Here is a 5,258-nt window from a genome sequence, read left to right on the forward strand (position 1 = left end):
TAAGAGTCCATACTGCGTGTATGGTTTTTTTATTATTATTTTTTTTTATTTTTATTTTTTAAATCTTTATTTATTTATGATAGTCACAGAGAGAGAGAGAGAGGCAGAGACATAGGCAGAGGGAGAAGCAGGCTCCATGCACCGGGAGCCCGACGTGGGATTCGATCCCGGGTCTCCAGGATCGTGCCCTGGGCCAAAGGCAGGCGCCAAACCGCTGCGCCACCCAGGGATCCCTCAATAGATATTTTAAAAAGATTGTATCTAATTAGGAAGGGAGGGATCCCTGGGTGGCCCAGCGGTTTGGCGCCTGCCTTTGGCCCAGGGCACGATCCTGGAGACCCGGGATCGAATCCCACGTCGGGCTCCCGGTGCATGGAGCCTGCTTCTCCCTCTGCCTATGTCTCTGCCTCTCTCTCTCTCTCTGTGACTATCATAAATAAATAAAAAAAAAAATTTAAAAAAAAAAAAAAAGGAAGGGAGAATGTGGTTTCATTAGAATTGTTGGAGCAAAGTTAAGCCAAACAATGAGGAAATATTAATAAATATTTCTGTCATATATTATTGAACTATATGAGACTTCTTATAAAAAAGAGTTCAGGTCAGATGGTTAGATCTGTACAACTGACACCTAGTGTAGAGGTGATAAACTGGCATTATTATGAAGAAAATTTTGAAATACTTTCTTTGTCAAAGATATTTGCCCTTGTTTCAGATATAAAGCAAAGATAGAGACAAGGTTAAACATATAGAACATATACAATGCAAACCAATTGGGAAATAACAAAATATGTGGAATTAACAAGAATTCCCATGGGGTGTATAGAAATAGAAAATCGTTTTTGGAAGAAAGGATGAGGAGAGGGAAATGGAAGATGAATTCGAGTGGGGCCAGGGAAATCACTTATGTTTGAATAGGTTATAAATGGATTTGATTAGGGGCAAACGAAGGATATTTCAGGTAGGTAACTATCATGTGAAAAGCTTATATTTTGGATTAGGGTTAATGTTGAGGATTTGCAGAAAATGTTTGGATTAGTGAAGTTGAACATAGATTTTTCAAAACTCCTGATTGCTAAGAGAATGAGTTTCAAGATTAAGAATGAGAAGATTCTAGAAGATTTAAAGCAAGAAGTAAACTAATTAAAATACTGTTTTAGGATAATAAATACTGTGATACTGCTTAGGATGACTAATACAGAGAAGAGATTATAAATGCAATATCGTTAGGAAGTTGTCAAGATAATTCTGGTTGAGAGATACAATTTTAGATTAGAAGTATGACAGGAATGATTAACAAGAACTTTTTGACGGAAGAAAATGATAACACTGAGTGACTGAAATAAAGGATTTAGAAGGAAGAGCTGAGGAAGAGTAGGCTAACATAAAACTTTGCCCCTTCCGTGTAAAGGCAACCTACACATAAAATTAGATTCAACAAAATTCTGAGTTCAAACTGGGCAAAGTATAAAGTCATGATCAATTTCAGTAATATTTAAGTTATGTTTGGGAACTGATGTTGAGTCCAAATGTGACCTCAGTTATTTGATGCACTACCTCCAGTTCCAAAGACCTGACAAGATGCAACTCTTTTTCATTTTCTCTTACTGAGCAAGTGAACAAGAGGAGGATATCTCATTATCCAAATCAGAAGTAGAGGATTATCTTTCATGAACCTGCTGAATTTCCAATATTGGACCTATCCAAATACACTTGGTTCTTGAATGGCAAATTAGTCAGGATAGGTTTTTGAATCTACAATATTCTTATCTTTCTTCATCATCGTCCACACCAAACAATGAGATTCATAGACAACCTCTGTTAAGGATTCATGACTCAGGTGATCAACCCAACTACTACACATATATATCATGTAGATGTATGCTTAAGTTAATTATCAGAAGGGAAGCTGGGGAACATGCAGTGGGATTTTGTTGGTTTTTAAAGAAATTTTAAATGGAAAAAGAGGAAAGGCCTTGAAGAAGAGAGTTCTATTTTCCTCGAATATTTTTGAAGTATAGAAGAAACTTATATGATGGTCATTACCTTGTATGAACAACTGAAAATAAAGAGTACAACATAAAAATATATTTGAGCAGTTGGATGATGTTTAATAAGTATATATATATATATATATATATATAATGAAAACACACAACTTTCACAATTACTGTTTCTATCCTTTGTTATTTTATTTATTTTATTTTATTTTTTTTGTTTCTATCCTTTGATAGAAAAAAGTCCAATGATTTGGTCCAAGCTTCCTGAATGACTATTACTTTTTTCACCCACATCTCCCCCCTTTTTTTCTAAGTCTATTTTTATTTTTTAACATTTATTTATTTATTGTATATTTTTTTATTGGAGTTCGATTTGCCAACATATAGCATAACACCCAGTGCTCATCCTGTCAAGTGTCCCCCTCAGTGCCTGTCACCCAGTCACCCCAATCCCCTGCCCACCTCCCTTTCCACTACCCCTTGTTAGTTTCCCAGAGTTAGGTGTCTCTCATGTTTTGTCACCCTTACTGATATTTCCCACTCATTTTCTCTCCTTTCCCCTTTATTCCCTTTCACTATTTTTTATATTCCCCAAATATATAATATATAATGTTTGTCCTTCTCCGATTGATTTACTTCACTCAGCATAATACCCTCCAGTTCCAACCACGTTGAAGAAAATGGTGGGTATTTGTTGTTTCTAATGGCGAGTAATATTCCATTGTATACATAGACCACATCTTCTTTATCCATTCATCTTTTGATGGTCACCGAGGCTCCTTCCACAGTTTGGCTATTGTGGACATTGCTGCTATAAATATTGGGGTGCAGGTGTCATGCCGTTTCACTGCATCTGTATCTTTGGGGTAAATCCCCAGCAGTGCAATTGCTAGGTCATAGGGCCACTCTTTGAGGAACCTCCACACAGTTTTCCAGAGTGGCTCTACCAGTTCACATTCCCATCAACAGCTTTTTTTCACACTATACCTGGATTGTATCTTCAGTAGTCAGTCTGTGCTAAGCAACCAAACGCCCCTTCTCAAATTAGCAATATTTTTGATGTTTTAGTCAAGGCTTCTAATCTCTAACATTCTTCTTTTTTAGAAATTGAGGTAAATTGGTATATATCATTATATGTTTCAGGTATACAGCATTAAGATTGGCATCTGTATACATTACAAAGGGATTACCACCACAAATCTAGTTGCCATCCACCACCATACACTTGGCCTCTTTCACCTATTTTGCCCATCCCTCACTAACATTCTTCTTAAATTAAGGGATAATGTAAGTCTGGATATTGAAGAAGTTATCTAAGTAGGGCTTAGTTGTGCTGCCCCTAAATTCAGTCTTGTTCTCCTTGAGTCTATGTTTAAACACCATCAAGCAATGACAGTAGAACACATTCAGTACTCGGAAAACTATTCTTTCAATTCTGTAGTCATATCATATTTCATGATATAGTACACTCAAAAAATTTCCAGAACGGGCAGTGGAAACTTTTTTGTGGAAATATTCGTTAACCATTTATTTGGCAAATTCATGGATGGGTTATTCAGATTTAAATTTAATTTAACCCAGCCTCAAAAAAATCAATAGTCTCTTACTTCTTTGTGAGAAATACAATCCATTTTACTGTGTCTTTGAAGGCATCTTTCACTTGTTTGTTTCGAAGTGTATAAATGAATGGGTTAAACAAAGGAGCAACTGAAGTAGTGAGCACAGACACTACTTTATTAATAGCTACCCCTTCCTTTGCTGAAGGTTTGATGTAGATGAAGATGCAGCTGCCATAAGTGATGGAAACCACAATCATATGGGAAGAGCAGGTGGAAAAGGCCTTTTTCCTTTGTTGGGCAGAAGGGAATCTTAGAATGGTCTTAATGATGTAGGTATAGGAGAGGACTACACACACTAAGGTAATAATGAGTGTCAGCATGGCAAAACTCAGAACAATTCTCTCTATTAAGACTGTGTCTGAGCAGGTTATCTGTAAAATTGGAGATGCATCACAGCCAAAATGATCAATCACATTTGAGTCACAGAATTCCAGCTGGAGGCCCAGGCTAAGAGGTGCGAGGATGATTAACAGGCCAGCAAACCAACAGCAGAGAACGAGGGTAGTGCAGACTCTGTTGTTCATGATAGTTGTATAATGCAGGGGCTTGCAAATGGCCACATAGCGGTCATAGGACATGGCGGCAAGAAGAAAAAATTCTGTTGCTCCAAAGAGGACAACAAAAAATAACTGGGTGGCACAAGCATTATAGGAAACAGTATTATCTCCAGTGGTCATAGTATACAGGAATCTGGGAATACAGACAGTGATGAATGAGACTTCTAAGAAAGAGAAATTTCGGAGGAAAAAATACATGGGAGTTTTAAGATGGGAGTCCACCAGTTTGAGGGTGATAATGATGAGGTTTCCAGTTACACTCAACATGTAGGTGAGAAACAAAATACAAAGAGCAGAACTTGTATTTTTGGGTCATCTGTCAATCCTAGCAGGATGAATGTTGTTACTGCTGTATGATTTCTCATCACTGCGTTGCACCAGGAGGGATTTTGCCTGGAGAAAGAAGTGTCATAAGAAGCTAGTACTGGAACCTGAAGGAGGACATTCTGGCAAGCCTGTTCACATGCACTTTCTTCTTTTAGTTAATTTAATTTGTTAGCATAGAGACATCTATGGGAAAGGTTTAGTATGGATCTTGTGCTTTTAACTAGAAAGCATATTTCCGCCATCTTGCCCCTCCCCCCAAAGATGTCAAATAAACACAAAACAAAACATAAATCATATGTCTGATTTGCAGTTTCTCAGCAATATTGCCTTTTGTACAGATTTTATTTGTCTTTATCCTGGAGGCAGTTATGCAGTTTTCAGCCCCCCCCCCCATCCTTATTTTCTTTAGTTTTTTTCACACCATACTGAAATGCTCCATTTTCAAAACCAAGAAGGATCTGTTATTTTGTATTTTTTTGTGTTTTAAAATTAAAACTTATTTTTTTGGAGCAATCTTAGCATCACAGCAAAATTGAGGGGAAGGTACACAAATATTCCATATGCTTCCTGCCTTTACAAATGCATAGCCTCTCGTGTTACTAACACCCCCCACCAGAGTGGTACCTTTGTTACAAATGATGAACTTATATGGACATGTCAAAGTACATAATTTACATTATGGTTCATTCATGTTGTACATTCTATGGATTTGGACAGATATTTAGTATCTTATATTGATCATATTTTGTCGTAAGCAG

General features: G+C 37.0%; 1 pseudogene; it reads right to left on the reverse strand.

The window, feature by feature from the left end:
- Positions 1-3,600: 3,600 nt before the first annotated feature.
- On the reverse strand, positions 3,601-4,538 carry LOC112919637 (olfactory receptor 6C2-like; annotated as a pseudogene).
- Between the last annotated feature and the right edge of the window lie 720 nt (positions 4,539-5,258).

Source organism: Vulpes vulpes, chromosome 16 (genome assembly GCF_048418805.1).
Source record: "Vulpes vulpes isolate BD-2025 chromosome 16, VulVul3, whole genome shotgun sequence".
In the NCBI taxonomy this organism is placed as follows: Eukaryota; Metazoa; Chordata; class Mammalia; order Carnivora; family Canidae; genus Vulpes; species Vulpes vulpes.